At 45.8% G+C, this 16,985-nt stretch overlaps 1 protein-coding gene across 3 annotated transcripts in view; it reads right to left on the bottom strand.

The window, feature by feature from the left end:
* PDZD2 (PDZ domain containing 2) overlaps nt 1-16,985 on the bottom strand; it is a 372,691-nt gene that overhangs the window by 184,067 nt on the left and 171,639 nt on the right. The gene's annotated exons all lie outside the window — the stretch shown is intronic.

Below are 16,985 nucleotides of genomic sequence, written 5' to 3'. Positions count from 1 at the left end.
CCGCATTCCACTGAGCACTTCCGGAGTTTATTTCATCGTCCAAGCTTCCCCAAGTCTGGGGTGCACGAAAGACAAAGGGTGGAAGACAGAGGAAATGATACCAAGTGTCTGGACAGACCTGCCAGCCTCCACCACCGAGGGAGTGAGTGGTACGCACTTGGCTTTTTCACAGGCTGGAGTGCATGGGGTTTCTTCGTGGCCTCCTCATTTTAAGAACAGTGTTCATTTCTGGGACAGCCCCAAGACGTTCTCTCGCTGGGATCGGCTAGCAATCTCCAAAGCAAAGGAATCCTCTTTTCTTCTCAAAATGTCTCATTGGTTATTCCTTCCTTTGAAGTTGGAAGACAGAATTACTTTCATCTGCCTGGAAAATCAGCAGAGTAGAGAGGAATCCTGCTTGGAATCAGAATGAGGGATCGGGTAGCTCAGCTCTTCCTTAAGGTGAGCCCATGGTCTGCCTTCACTCCTTTTGGAAGAGAGACGCTGTGTAAATCAACATCCACCTGTATCAGTTTGGCAGCAAATGATACCAAACCCCGATTCAAAATAGCTTGAACAAGGAGGAAATAATCATCTCATATGATGGGAAGTGCGGAGAAAGATGGTGCTTCTGGACGACTCTCTGGGATCTACCCTCTCATGCATGTTGGTCTCATCCTAAGGCTGGTGGCAAGATGCCTACAGCCGTTCTAGACAGCAGTGTACCAAGGAAGCAAAGGGTTCATTTGGTTTTTTGTGTTTTTTTCTTAGTAATGAGCAAACCTTCCCCAGAAGCTCTATAAGAGACATTCCTTCACACCTCATTGCGCAGACTTGGATCACATACTCTTTCCTACACTTGTCTCTGGGGTGTGGAATGGAGGTATCACAATTGGAGTGAACTAATCGCCTCAGATAATGGATGCTGCTGGGTCCATGTGACCACTGAGCCTGCAATGGGCTTCTGGCGAGGACAGAAGAAGGAAACGAACATGAATATATTCAGAGGGGTCAGCGTGCTGTACGGTTATTCTCACAGACAGAATTCGGATAAGCCACAGCATCAAACACATTCAGAAGTGCCTCTGCCTGATACTCCACACCTACAAAGAAGAAGAATCACTGACCTGATAGAGAAGATGCTAACATACCTGGTATAAATGCCCAAGAACCACTCTATTCAGGGCCTGGACATTTATAATGATTATTGTTGAGCTGACAGTGTATCGTGGCCTGTTAGCATTCTGTCCCAAGTGGGCACCTGCGGCAGAGGGGTATAAATACAGAAGGAAGAACTGAGAGGAGGAGGGAGGGTCACTCGCCAGTAAACGTGATGGACTGAAATGAGAGAAAAGGAATTTTTTAAAGTATGGGGGGACGGGTTCACTCAACTCTCAGAGACAAAGAGAACAGAAGAAACAATGACTGCAACAAAATCTTTGGAAGCTGGGAAGTGGTCTAACCCGTGGTAACTGACTTAACAGACAAAAGAAAGCTGAAACCTAGCACAGCAGGATGGGAAGCCTGGAAGCAGGCAGGGACTCATGCCACAGAGTTCCAGGGTCTCTGGAATTGGGGCCACCAGGCACTGAGGGGGTCAGGGGCCCAAAAGCAGTAGGGCTGGCTGCGAGACTGTGCCTGAAGCTGTCAGACCCCAGGTCACCCCTCTCAGTCCTGGCTCCCAAGTGACTGCCTGCATTCTGAGACCTGTTTCCTCTGTTGAATCAGAACAACTGTGGAATCCAAGACACTAAGTGTAGCTGAGGCAAGGGGTGTGCTTTAAAAACAGGGAAATCAGAGAAGGTCTCCATACCAAACGCTAGACTCCTGGTCTCAGTCCGAGTCTGGCTCACAGAACACGGCAGTCACCAATTCCCCTCGGTATGGGGATTTCTCTTCCCCTGGTCAGTTTCCTTTGAGAGGAAAGACCTTCCACCAACAGGTGGAAATCCTCCAATGAAACCATTCAACAGGACAATTCTACAGCAGAAGTGCTCAGGGCTGGCCACACATGTGACTCACCTGGGGAGCTCTTGATAATCACCGCTACCTGGGCCCTAGCAAGATCCTACATCATTCAGTTACTTGGCAAATCTAAATGGAAAGTTTACTGTGTGCCAGTAATTGTTCCAAATTCTGAAACACTGTTCTAGGTGTTCTTCTTGGTAAGGTGGAACTATTCCTGGGTATCAGCCCCATCCAGATATGCAGACCTTCGGTAACTTTTCAGTAGTCAGTTCCAGATTATCAGACATTTGAGGAAAGCCTTTAACATGTAAGAGACTTAAAAACAAAAACAAAACAAAACAAAAACTAAGAGGAAAATCAGAGGAAAAGAAACAGAACAGGGAGTAGAGGGAAGCTTCTAAGAAACTGCCACTGAGATCCTCAGAGAATTGAAAAGCTTTTCATCAGTGAAATGAGAACAGGAGGTTATAAAAAGAAAAATTTGGAGATTTTTAAAGAGCTCTTGGAAATTAGAAATTTGATGGCAGACATGGACATTCAATATATGGGTTGGAAGAGAAAATGAGGAAATTTCCCAGGAAGTAGAATTTGTTTTTAAAGGAGATAGAAAATATAACAGAAAAAGTAAGAAAATTAGAGAGTCAATCTATGAGGGCCCCCTTTCAACTTAATACGTGTTCCAGAAGAGGAGAGAAATCATTTTTTTAATATTCCAGAAAATGGTTTAGAACTGAAGGACATGAGTTTCCAGATTAAGAAGGTCCAATGAAAGCCAATAAATGGATGAAAAAAAGACTCACGGCAAGGTATATTATAATGAGATTTCATTACAGAGAGAAAGGACATTACAAAGACCAGACACTTTCAGAGAAGGGGAAATGATTATATTCAAAGCATCAGGAGTTAGAATGACAGGCATCTCAATGGCAATACTGAACCTGGAAGAGCACCGCTTTCAAAATTCAGAAAAGGATTTCCAATGTAGAGTTCATACCCCAGTAAATTATCAGTCAAACTTGGAAGATCTCAAAAAGTTTATCTCCTGTGTACTCTTTCTCAGGAACTTCTAGAAGATGTTTTACCAGCAAGATATCAGAAACAAAGAAAGAGGAAGATAAGGGTCTACAAAACAGGTGATGCCGCATGAGAAAGAGCAAAATGAATCACTGGTATGACGATGAAAGGGGATTCCAGGATAATGCTGTGCCTCGGGCCACAAGAGCAGCAAATCCAGAGCGAAGGAGGCCAGAGGGCTCTTCGAGGGGGATGAACCAGGAGAAGCAGGGCGCACCTGCTATTTAGAAACACGGACAGAGTTGAAGCAGTTGCCTCTGGGCACCAGAGCTGAGGTTGGTGAGAGGTGGGCCGAGTGAATGCTGTTTCTAGTTACAAGCCTTGTAGAACTGTCTGGCTTTAAAATTATGTATAGGTACAGCTTTGATAAGGAAGGAAGGGAAGCTCAGGCAATGAATCAGATTCCAGAATGAAAACCCAGGCAAAGATCAGGAGAACCCGCTTCTAGGAGGCAGCCAAGGTACTCGGTTTCTCTGGGAAACAGAGAAGAGTTGATGAAGGCAGCAAAGGCTGAACACCTGGCAGAGCAGGTGAGACGAGAACTCGATGGCCCGGGAAAACAGGCAGGAATGGGGTCACTATTTCCTTTCAAGGAAACAATTCTTAAGTGTGACCTGCCTGGAGTTACGGAGATCAGTAGGAACAGAGGATTAAAGGGAGTTGTGCGTGCCAAGTGTGGTGTCAGGCAACTTACGGAAGAGAGAAGGCAAACAGAAAGGCAGTTTTGGAACACCTTACTGCTCTTTAGGCTGGTTGTCTTCCTTTCCCCCTAGATTAGGAAGAGATTGACTCTATCTCCTCAGACAATTATGCCCAGCTGCGCTGGCTCACAGAGATCAAGGCTGAAAGCGCACCAGCAAGCCTGAAACCCTGAGTCCGCGTAGGTTTCCCTATCACTTTCCCTGGTACATCCTATTTCTGTTTCTTCTGTGTGTGACACACTCTGAGCACTCTTTTCTTTCCTTTAGAACCGGGCACTGGCCTGGTTTCCCAAAGCCCACCCTACTCACGGGTCCCCAGGGCAGCACCTGAGGGACAGTGGGTTTGGCTAGCAGTCCTGAAGGCAACTAACTGTGGGTGGGTCCTGTTAACTATGTTAACACCTCAGTAAGAGAACAGTGCCACGTTCGTCTACAGGTTAATGAGGATATGACTGCCAGATGAACTTTTGGTGGTAGGGAGATCCCCTTGTACCTTACTTTTCAGTTCATTTGCAAAGTGAATTTAGAGTTGCAAAACAGTATAGGAGTGCGAAGTCTGAAAGTACTACATTTTATGTGTATTTAAAGATACTTCTACATTATTTAGAGTTTATGCCACCCCCCCCTTACCATATGAAACTCAGCCTAGATACTTCTACATTATTTAGAGTTCATGCCACTCCCCTTACCATATGAAACTCAGCCTGACCTATTTTTATGAAAAGCGTTTACTGTTTACATTCACGGAATCTATTCCCCAGGAATTGGTTCCCAGGGTGACAGCTGTAGTTCCCTCCTCTTTACCCCCCCATCTCATGAGACAAAATTTGACTTAATTTTACTCCTAGTGTTTACAAACTGCTTACTAGAGAATTGCGGCATGACGGAAAATGTCATTCTTTCCGCAAACAGCCTTCATCTTTAAAATCTTTGATTTGTGGATCCTACAACCAAAACATTGTGTGAATCAGGGGTGGGGGGGTTGTCCAAGCAGGCTGTTTAGTAGTTTAGGGCCAAGATCTGTCCCCAGAGGAGATTATGATCACGGAGGGATCATAAACAGTTCCTGCTGGTAGAAGCCGCAGCTTTTCTCTACCCCAGATTCATCCCCTGCTAGTCACAGAGAGAAGCGGGCGGGGGGATAAGGACAGAGTAACAGCTGCCTGGGGTGCTGGACACCGCCTCTCCCTTCTTGGGCTTCGGCACCTCTTCTCCGAGGTGACTGTAAGAAGCGTGGCTCTGGAGCCCCTCCGGACTTGTGCCTGGTTCCCCCAACCCCCCAGCGCTCCCCGCCCCGCCGCTCACACACACTCCGGGCGCCTCCTTCCGTCTAGTAATTGACAAACCAGTTCCATGTCGGTTACTCCTCCCAAGGAGCACAAACCATCTCTAAACACGCAAATCCCCCAAGCCAAAAACAAGACACCCAAGTGATCTGCGAGATGAATACCGCGGGCGTTAGTTGGCTGCCGCGTTTCTTGGAGGCTGTGGCTCAATTTCCACATCTGTGCATGCAGCCTCAATCCGCACCCCAACCCGGATCGGATGGGGACGCCTGAGCTTTTTGTTTGCTAAGCCGATTCCTACCTCCAGTTGTGAAGTCACCTTCCGGGGGGCCGGGGGGGGGTCTCCTCTCGACGCCTTCGGTGGAGGCTCGGTCAGGAGCAGCTGGCCCCGGGTAATCCTCCCGGGCTGGGCTCACACGCCCCGGGGCCGAGCTTGAGCCTAATCACCTGCTGGCCGCGGGCGGGGCTGCTCAGCGCGGGCGCCCGGCCTGGGACGCGGCTCCCCGGGGCGCCCCCCGACGGTCCTTCAGGAGCATGGCTGCTGCAGGAGTCCCTACCGCTAGCCTGCGAGCGCTGCAGGTCTGTGGGAGGATCCCCGCCTCCCTCCTCCAGCCCTGGTTGGGAGGTTATGAAAAGACTGTGATGGAATCCCGGCTCGGCTCGTCACTTCCCTGCTCACTTGTCAAAACTCACGGCATTCCAGAACCCCTTCCCCGGTCACTCCCCTCGCAGGGAAAAAGGAAACCGCCCCGGAGAGGTTTCAGGGAGTTTGGGGTTTCTGACGCAGACACCTCTGCTTGTATCAACTGCTGCGGCGCTTCCAGCGGTAACTGGGAGCAGGTTTGAGAAGAAGACTCCCTACCCAGCTACCCTCGCCCGGTCAAAAGTTCTCCCTCCAGCCGCCGCGAGAAGCTCCACCTCCCCGACATCAATTCATTTCATAACCACTCCGTTTCATAATCAGCAGCAGCACGGATTCTTACTGGGGGTGGGGTGGGGTCAGGGGGAGCCCCGAACTAGAATCACAACCGTCACACGCCGGGCAGGGTATCAGACAACTTTCCAGAGGGCTGCAGTCAGATTCTTTCTGCTGGAGAAACCAAATTTACCACTGCTGAATTACAATCGCCGGTGACCGCACAACTGAAGCATTTCCTTTATACCTTCTCCCGCTCCCGCGCCCCTCCCGTCTTCTGCGTGGTTCAGTCAACAAGTCATCCCCCAGAGAGGCATGAATGGGCTTGGGCCGCGCAGCCATATCTCCAGCTGCAAACTGATGAGGAAGCCCTACCCACGAGGCCGAATTGTTTACATCACACCCTCTGAGGGCTTCCTGTCTTAAATTAATGGGAATACAAAGAAGACAGGAAAAGAGTGCTTGCTTTTCTTAGAGCAGGGATGGGGGCTGGCAGAGGGGGGGGGGTGCCCCTCATCTCACTGCGAAGAGGTTGCTTTTCAAAACTTCAATTGTATTTCATTCCTTTTTCCCACTTTGAACACTTGCTGAAAAGGAAAAGCATCGCTGTGCCAAACCTCAAACCATTAAGGAACTTCTGCTCAAAACACATTTTCACCTAGCTTGGAAAGGGATCCAGGTTGGAGCTCGCAGGGGGAGCTAGAGGTATGGGGACCGCCTGTGGTTGAAGGGCACAGATCTCCCCACAGCCTGAAGCCCTGCACCACACAGGCACCCACACTCACCCCACGCCTTGGGGTTCATGCCGCATTCTTGCCCCAGTCCCACTCTCCACCCCTGTGTCTCTAAGCTATGGTTCTCTTCCTGGGCATCCCACAGCTCTGCAATGGACAGATCTGGTAGAATTCAAAGCAATTAATTAAAAAGGAGGAGGCAAAAGAAGGCTTCCATTCTCGGGACCATTATTGCCACTGGAAAGGGTAATTAGAGTCTGGGAGGGGCCAACCCACGCCCAGGCTGGCCTGGACATCTACCCACTCTCGGAGGCAGCCCGCAGAGCACATGGTAAATAATTATCATAATCGCCAGTCCTGAAATTACCCCCAGTTGCTTCATTCAGGTTGGCACAACAGCAAACCCAGACACAGGCAGGAATGCCAGGCGGTGGCGTTCCTCCTTTGGAAGTACTAGTAGGGAACAAAACCCCAGGATAAAGTATATCTCAAAGTGGTATGGCATTGCAACCAACAATGACAATGGAGTTTAGGAGAACAGGACACGTGCCCAGTGAGAACAAGCTCTGCAAGCCAGTCCTCAAAATACTGCAATTCCTGGGTCAAAGCAAGTTAGACTGATGATTTTAGAAAGAGCCAAGTGTATCAGAACTCTCTAACAGAAAGTGACTGCCTTACAAATATTATAAGGGTCCCAGTGAATGTTAGTTCCTCCCTACTTCCCCTTTTCCTCTCTTCTGCCAGGAGGTGGTAGTCCTGGTGGATTCATTAGCATACTTTTATGTGGCATCTTGGTATCTGATAAGTTTTACGGAAATTAGGTTCAAATTGAATAATCTTCGAATAATTTCAGAGGGGCTCCCTTTCTTGCTTCTGATTGCTTCCTCCGCTGACAGTTTTCTTCTAACTTTCTCTACTCCTTCCATCTGGTATGTAATTTATGATGTGCAAATCAATGCTGATTTTAAGCATAACGCAAATAAATATTCCCCTCTTCCTCCACCACTCTGTGCCTAAGCTCAGTTTAGGGTGTGTATGTGCTGAGAATTAAAATCTGACCACATCTGTAGAATATCTTAATTTCAGGAAAGCTTTTGAATGCATATGACATTCTCATCAGCAGGCCAGAAAGATATGATCTGGTCTGTCTTTTCCCTCACTGGGTTTCACTGCAGACTGGAAAAGAGATCACTGGCTCAGTAAACATAAGGGTGCTTAAAATGTGGCCTCCAATTTTATCCTAGGTCTGGTTTAAATAATACTTAAAATTGCTATATGCACACCCAGAGCCTACAAGTAATATTAATTTGAATGGGAATTGCCGATATGCTAAGAGAATCCAAATTGGCTTCAACACATGAAGGAAATGTTTCATGAAAAACAGTTTCAAGTTCAGCATGACGGCTGATTACAGAAGTAGTATCCTGAGGGGTGATGATCAAAATGGCAGGCATAAACGGGGCTTAATATCTAGATTGGAGAATAACTGACAAGGATGTGAGGATCACAGATGATTGTGCATTTAATAGGAATCTGTGTGTTTTACTGATAAGAGATAGGCAACACAGCAGTGGGGTGAATTCAGTTGGTGGGAGTCTGACATGAAAGGAAAAGTGTCTCTCCCCATTTCTCTCTCCCCCATAATAAGGAATTTGGCAGCGGATAGACTCTTAATAGGGTGGTAGGTCCAGTCTGAGGCCCCTTATTTTAAGGGCAACGTGGAGACACTGGAAAGGTTCCAGAGGAAAACCAAAATGATTAAAGAGACAGAAAATAGAACCTATGAGGGAAGGTTAAAGGATTTGGAGTTGTTTAGTCTAGAGTGAAAAACTGCCTAAAGGCAAACTTAACAGTCTTCTCCTCCCACTTGAAAGGTTATTATAAAGAGGACACAGACCAGCTGTTCTTCATCTCTACAGAAGACAGAAGAGGTAAGAGACTCAAAATGCAACACTAAAATTTGGGTCAGACACAAAGAAGACATGCTTGATGCTAATGGTCACTGACTTGACATTGACATCACTGTGCAATCTTCACCTCTCAGACTCCATCCCAGTGATAGTCTGTGTTTAGGCAGAAGCCAGGCTGGAGAACTCCTTTCCTTCCCTTCTAGGGCTGCAGTAGTCCTCATGACTCCATTGAATGCGGGGGGGGGGGGGGGGGCGATGATTCTAAGCATACATGTTCCCTAATTCAGAAACACGGTGCCAAAAGAATATAATTCTCTCTTAAAACATATGCCCACATCTCATCGGACCTTTGTTTATTGGGTGGGTATCTCTAAAAATATGCCCAGCTTCAGACATTGACAAGCATATTTTATAGATTCACTCCTCTATATTGTTTCTATATACAGGCAGCATTACTTTTTTTTTTTGCAGTGCCACATGTGGGATCTTAGTTCCCCGACCAGGGATTGAACCCACGGCCCCTGCATTGGAAACACAGAGTCTTAACCACTGGACTGCCAGGGAAGTCCCAGGACAGCATTACTTTTTGTTTAGTGAGCACACAAATATTAGTTGATGATAATAATGATAATAATAGCTACGAATTATTAAACTCTTCCTATAATTATGCTGGGCACTGTGCTAGCTACTTTATGTAGATTGTCTATCTCATTTATTTTTTGCAGTAGCCCTGTGAAGTGGATATAATTATTAGCCTTATTCTAATACAAGGAAACTGAGTCACAATGAGGTTAAGTAACACAGCTAGTAAATGTTGGAGTCCCAATTCAAACCCATTTAGTCTGAATCAAAAGGGTGTGCTTAACCGTTACACCACTGCCTCTCATTCATTATTTTTAGCTCTTGAGAGAGAGGAAACATTGCAAAAAGAAGTATTTATTCTTGTTGGCCCAAACTGATTAAAAACCAAGTCTTCTACAGGTTTACATTGCCTGGGAAGCACAGTTGTATTTTTCCCAGCATAGCAGAGGAAGGAAGGACTGACTTTGCCTTTTGATCAGAAGTATGCCTTGCTATCTCCCACAAAGCTAAAAATCGAATCAAAGTACATCTCTATTTTATTAATTAGAAACACTTAGCTATTCATCTATACTCTAATTTTGCTTATAGTAAGTGTTCCATGACTGTTGAATGAATGAATACAAATGTAGTATGACTTTGATGCTTTAAGGCAAACTGAGCTGAATTGAGTTTTTCCAGCATGCTGGTGGTCAAGGCTCTGGTGGGTCATTTCTATGGCCCTCTTATCAGATGTTCCTTAAGAGTCTTAAAATCCAACTGTTTCCTTTAATTCAGCATCCATGAGAAAGGCATATGTACGGGTTGCATTTTCCCAGCGTCAACTACTTTTAGATCAAGAAAAGATTTTTAGTGGGGTTTATTGAGTGCTGTTGTATATCAACAATAGATGATTCATAAGTGAAACAGACATCAAAATGATTTTTAGAAAGGCAAACGAACCACACACAAACAAAAAATTAAAAGCCTTGATCCAAATTACGCCAAAGGACAGATATTTTCCCATTAGGACAATTTATCCTGAGTCTATAAACAGAGAGGGGCATAATTACCCAAGTGTTTGCTAACAGATCTAAACCTTATGTAGCTATAAAAAGCTGGAGAGAGGAAGAAAGAGGAAATTCCCAGAAGAAGATCCCCCACCACATCCAGGGCCATCAGATCTCCATAAATACAAAGCCCAGCCGTGGTACCAACTGGAGCATGAGAAGAAACCTCAGGATTTTAACACAAGCCACAGAAATAACTTTGAATTGTCTTAAAACTAAACAGTGACAATTCTATCCAATAAACTTTCAGCCGACACATGGGCAGAGGGGTGACTTACTGGCATTCCAGATGTAGTTAATAGAAACGTGATGCCCAGAATAAAAAAGGTATTCAGTAAATGTTGATTGAAGGGATGGATGAGTGAATGAATGTCTGAACAGATGTCCAAGCTGCCTCTTCCTCTCTTTGAATCTCTGTTGGAAAGATGTCTTCGATGCTTCAAACCCAAAGCGCACACAGAGGTGTTGAACCATTTGAACTGGTACTCTAGGAAAAGGTCTAGAGCCAGAGACTGGTTTCCGACCCAAAGATACCAATTTATGATCTTGCCATGAACAAAGGAAGGGGGACTGCAATACCTGTGGAGCATCTTTGCAGGCCTTGATTCAAAAGCTCCCATTATTTACAGTATTTGAAGTCCAACACTTGAAGTCCAGCAGAATCAAGTACTAAGTTGCTAGCCATCTACTGAGCACTTACTGGATGCTGGACCTTGTTCTAAGCCCTTTATGTACTAACTCATTAAATCCTTATTACAATCTTAAGACTATGTACTATTATTTACAACCCATCCTACAGGCAACAAAACTGGGCCAGAAGATTACCTAAATTAGTTCATGGTCACACAACTAGTAAGCAGAGGAACTGGAACTCAAAAAGATTGCATCTGGAACCAGCTCTTCCTCCTAACTGCTGTCCAGTGCTACCCGTCCAAATCTTACCTCCTGTCACTGCTCAACACAAATTCACTATCCAAGTCAAAGTGTTTACCCACAGATATTCAAAGAGCATTCTAACCTCTGCAGGATGTGACCCATGACTCCCCTAGTGCACCTCTCTCCTGCGTGCTCTCATCACTTATTCTGCAACGAACACAACTGTAACTTATTTGATTCATATCACATCTCTCCAGCTACGTATTAGGTTCCTTGGAGTTAGGACAGTGTGTTGCATGGCAGTCTGGGGATATAGTACAATAAGGAAGACCTAGATTTAAAGTCCAAATCCCATAATTATTACCCATGGAACTCTGGGTAAGTCATTTAACACTTCCTATTCTCGTATTCAAACTATATTCCTTACGGGCTTGCTGAAAAGGGGAGATTAAATGAGAAAATGAAGCATACAGTATAGGATGATGCCTGATGGTGTAAGCCAGTGATTTTCAACCAGCAGCTATTTTGACCCCCAAGAAACATTTGGCAATGTCTGGAGATATTTTTGATAGTCACAGCTGTGGGGAAGGGTGCTACCGGCATCTAGTGGGTAGAGCTCAGCAATGCTGCTAAACATCCTACAAAGCACGGGGCAGGCTCCCGCAACAAAGGATTATCCATCCAGAATGTCAGTAGCAAGAGTACTGAGGCTGAGACACCCCACTGCGAGCTATTAAAAATTTATCAACAATAAAAGTTCCCATTCTCTCTCCTTTCCTTATTTTTCACGGTACTGTGCTTCTGGGAGGTGTTCTGTAAATCTTTGTTGGGTAAACCTTTGGACAAATGGGTAAGTGAATGTATGAGTTCTAAGATACTTTGCTAGTAAACACTTGAGAGTGTGGTCTAGTCATGGCAGGGGTTCAAGTGGGAGTTAATTAACCTAGAACCAGAACCTTCAAATATCCATGCACAATGAAAGGAATCTGAAAATCTGAAATAAACCCAATATAATACTGGGGGCCTGAGCCCAGTGTAAGTGATGTCAACGTTGGTCCTAGGAAAGCTGGAGAACTTAGACAAAGGCCAGCTCCTCCTCACTGGTGGCTTCCCAAGTGATTTGGCTATCAGCCTACAAATGCTCCCTCATCTGACTCTATTTTCTACCCCAAAGATACAGTAAAACAGCCAGAAGGCCATGGAAGAATTTATTCAACTCTCTACCCTAGGCCATCACCCATCCGCCCCTGCAGCAACCACACACAACCTGGGGCCCAATCAGGTGAACTCTCATCTAGAACATGGATTAAAAAACACAGTGGAAGCAAAAAGGGCATGTAGTGATTACCTGAGGTCCTCAACAGGTTCAGTAAGATCGGTTGCAAGAAATGGAAACCCAAGAATAAAAGCCTACACTCCTGGATATAGCATAAATCACATTAACACAAACCAGAAAACCAAAAGATCCCTTCCATCTCCTATTCTCTAGACTTGGTGGCAACATCTGCTTCTTAAGTTCTCAAGAAGAATTTAAGAACTCCCAGTCTTTTATAGTCAGAATCCATGAATGATTCTAGTGTGGTTGGATATGAGAAAATCTAAACTTAATTTGAGTTTCCAGGCATCTTTAAGCATATCTGGGATATGAACTAAATACCTGAACTAAATTACCCGCCCAGAACTGTAAGAAAGATCTTGCCTTGGGCGCCTAACACAGCTAACTAAGCTGGGATTGTCCTCCACACTCTAACCACCTTCCCGAATCACCTCTAATCAATTCCTATTCACCTCTCTGGGCTCAGCTCAGACATCACCTCTGGGGATCCCACCCTGACCCTCCCCTGGAATATATTTGAGGCCCTCCTTGCAGCTTCGATAGCATCCCCACTGCCCATTCACTTGTCTGATTACCCTTACAGACTGTGGCCTTGTTTACTATTTTATTCCCAGGGTCTAGCACTGGGCCTGGAACATACAGGTGCCCAATAAATAGTTGTTGAATGAATGAGTATAAAACATTCATTCCTGGGACTTCCCGGGCAGTCCAGTGGTTAAAATTCCGTGCTCCCACTGCAGGGGACATGGGTTCAATCTCTGGTCAGGGAACTAAGAACCCGCATGCCGTGCGGGGTGGCCAAAAACAAAAACAAAAACAAAAACAAAAAACATTCATTCCTGAAACTACTTATTGAGTGCCTACTGTGAATCAGGTATTGGTTTAGGCACTGGGAAAACAACTATTACTATCTTAGTATTAACAACAACAACAGTAAAAACTATTGTAGCTAATGTTTATTGGGCATTTACTGTATACCAGGGATCACGCCAAGCTCTTCTCTGTATTGTCTTTTAAACCTCCCCCCCATACCCATATGGCAGATACTATTATTATTCCCACTGTACAAATGAAAAAAGATGCCAAGCCACTCTTATGGACCTTAATGGGAAAGAATCTCTGACATTTAAGTTCCTTCAGGTCTATTTACATGGGCTTAACACACATCAACTAAGAAAAGTTTACCTGTAATTCACTCATGAGCTTTGCTTATGTCTGTCCCTTGTCTGGAAAGTCCCTATCCATTCTTCATATTGTCTGAGATTTATTTTAAAATATTTTGATATAGGCTATCAAGTGATGACAACTGTAATCTACACTCCAGAGGCTGTGAGCTGGCATTTGAAGGATACTTATCAAAGTCCATCCAGCAGCAGACATCTGAAATGTCACTACCTAAATCTGCAGCACAAGGTTCTGCAGTTACTGAAATGAAGGTTAGAAATATTGTTTTTCCTCTGTGGAATGAGGAATTTTTAAGATAAGTTGGTTAGAACGGTTCGTACAGCCAGCTCTGTCGCTGCCTGCTGAGCTGTAAGAGTCCAGGGTGTGGTGCTTCAGCGGTGGGACTCCATATGTCTGGGGTCCTCCCAGTTAACGGAGGATTCTGTCACTAGGCCTGATGATAAAATCAGGTGATTCTGCCCACAGAGGACTACTGCATGCCTTTCAGAGTGAACCTGCTGGGAAGGGGCCCAATGGAGCGCCTACAAGAACAGCAGGGAAGATGCACCAAATTTATCCAGGCAGGTGGTAGGACTATTTCTGTGCCTGCTTGCTAATACCTGCTCTAAGTATGGCGGGAGTCAAGGACTTGCTTTCATGGTAACCTACCACCTGGCACTGAGGCTGTAGCGTTCTCAACCTTTCCTGATAATAGGAAGCTACTGATGTTTAACAAAAGAACCTGACAACTGTGAGCAGCCAATTGGCTCGGGCAACACCCTCTCCCCTACCCTGGTCTCTTGAGAACATCCGACACTAAACTCAAAATCCCCCGCTGCTGCAAAGGCCGTCTTGATGACTCATCTCCACTCAGGAGCTCTGAGGAACCCTCTAGTTGCCTGCACACAGTGGAGATCCTTTTGATAGACTCCAATCACCTAAGATAACCTGGACGAGTCTCTTCCAACACCCTGAAAAAGTCTAATTTAGCAAATGAGTTTACTTTAGGGTATGAATTATCGAGCCAAGGGCCACACTAGGTGCTGAGAAAACACTGATGAGCGGCACTGACCGTGGGCCCAGTGAGCTTAGAGATGGTGGCAGGACAAACATAGCAACAGGCGTTAGTTCCAATGCAGCGTGGGCTAACTGCTAAGTTCAGGGGCTATGAGAAGTCCATCGGGGACACCTAATTAGACCTGGAAGGTCAGGGAAGGCCTCCAGAAGACGTGACCAGAAGCTGAGCCATGGGGATGAGCAGGCATTAGCACGATGAAGAAAAGACTCCAGGAAGAGGAACTGCCAAGTGAAAAGGTCCAGAGCACAGACACGGGCGCCATGCTCTGAGTTCACAAAGGTTCAGCCTGGCTGCAAGTGGGGTCGGCTGGAGGTGGAGTGAGGAGAGTGGAAAACTGGACGGGGGCTGGAGAAGCAGGGCTTTGTGAGGAAGTGGTTTGGGCTTCATTCTTGAAGGGCTTTTGGCAGAGGAATGCATGAACAGATTTCCACGTCAGAATGATCATGCTGGCTCCGGGGAGACCAGTTGGACGGACGCATGGACAGGGGTGAGGGAGCTGTTGTACGAATCCAGGCAAGACAAGATGGCGCCTGGCCTCGGGGAGTCTCTGTGGGCCCGTACTTTCCCTATATCTGGGATGAAACTCCAGCATGGCTCTGTCTACAGCTCTCTGCCTCTGCTAGACTGTCAGTCCTTTGAGTGCAGAAATTGGAATTTACTCATCTCTGGAGCCTTAGTGCTCCCAGGGGATGAAAAACTCTCAGTAAGGGGTTGGTGGTGCCTTTTGAAGGACAGAATTCCTTAATTACAAAAATCATTTCCTTTTGCTGGGTTCCTCATCGCCAGACCCCCACCGCCACCCCGCCTCGCTGCCTGTAAAAATCTCCTCAGCAACTACTGTATTTCTTTTACATTTGGTCACTACTCCAAGGTGTAGGGTGACTCCCACTTCACTTCATTTTGATTTTTAGTCTTCACAGCCTCCTGAACATCTTACACTGTCCTTTTCTCTCAGTACAGCCTAGCTTATGCCCCCATTCCATACAGTCAAGACTTCACACAGGTCGGCTTAAAGTGCCCCTCCCCACCGTCTTGCAACTTCCCCAGGGATGACCTCACTTATGTGAAGCAGTGACTCCCTCCCACCTGATTTCCTAAATCCATGTCATAATTTATGCATAAAAACAAAACAGTCCCACCATCTGCAAGAAGCATTCATGAACTCCGGCTAACCTGGTAGAGAATCCCACCCAGCCTTAATCCCATGAATATGTATTCCTGTCAACTGCCCATGATTCGATGTTTTCCCTTCAAGGACATAATACCACGTCCTTGTCTCTACCTCCCTTGCCTGTACCATCAAGCTCCTGCTCCGTGCTCCCCTGGCCCTGTTCCCTGGACCAGCCAAAATTCCCTGGACTTGTTCCAGCCCACAGGAGTCTTCTACTTTGACCTACCCCTGAGAACTGGGGCTCGGCCAGGACGAACTCAGAAGCAGAAAACCCACTGTAGCCACTACCCACCTCCAGCCTTGGCCCAAACCTCAGCCTTGCCAGCTGGCTTCCAATAGTGAGCACTGAGTTACCCAGAAGGGCTTCTATAGACTCTGTAGTAGAGTTAAAAGTGGGCAGTATCCTAGAGATTATTCCTTTCCCCGGGGGCCTTCATCTCCTTGGGGCTGGTGCCCTTCCTTCCACAGGTTTGTACTAAAGTTGACAGATACAATATAGGAGACCCACTAACATTAAAATTTTAGGTGAAAAATGAATATTGTTTTAGTATTTAGTCCCAAATATTGTATGGAATTTTTTATTTGCTAAGTTTAACAACCTTAGTTTGTACTTGCTACTCAGTTTTTTAAAAAATCCTATCTACACTTAATAGGCAAATAACTAGGCAGAAAACAAAACACATATACACTGTTAAAACTTGGGACCCTTGAAAATATCCTTTGTGTTCTCTGCTTCTCACTCTGATGGACGTCTTCTTACAAGGATAGGTTTGCAATCATCTTTATAGCTCACTTGAAGTCCCTCGCCTCTGTCCAACCTTGCTCACTTGGTTTATAATTCTCTTCCCATGATCACTCTTTGCATCATTAAGTTCAGCCACTTTGACCTTTCTTCCATTCCCAAGCAATTACCATTCAATCGAGGGCTTCACCTTGACTTGCTCTATCTTATGATGATATATCAAAACCTCTCCTCTTTACAAGTCAGTGAACTACATTAAGGAAACACTGAAAGGTTAGTGTTGTCCCGTGCTCTCCAACTCTAGGAAGTCCTTCCAGAAAAGCAACTCCAGGACCCCAACCCTAGTTCTGATCTGGTCCACCACTGCTCTCCAGTAGCCGGAGAAGGTCCTAGTTGGGAAAAGCAAGGGACCAGATAAAGCC

This window comes from Balaenoptera acutorostrata, chromosome 2, assembly GCF_949987535.1.
Source record: "Balaenoptera acutorostrata chromosome 2, mBalAcu1.1, whole genome shotgun sequence".
NCBI lineage: Eukaryota > Metazoa > Chordata > Mammalia > Artiodactyla > Balaenopteridae > Balaenoptera > Balaenoptera acutorostrata.
Note: the sequence above shows the minus strand (reverse complement) of the source record. Positions and strands in the feature narration are given on the sequence as shown.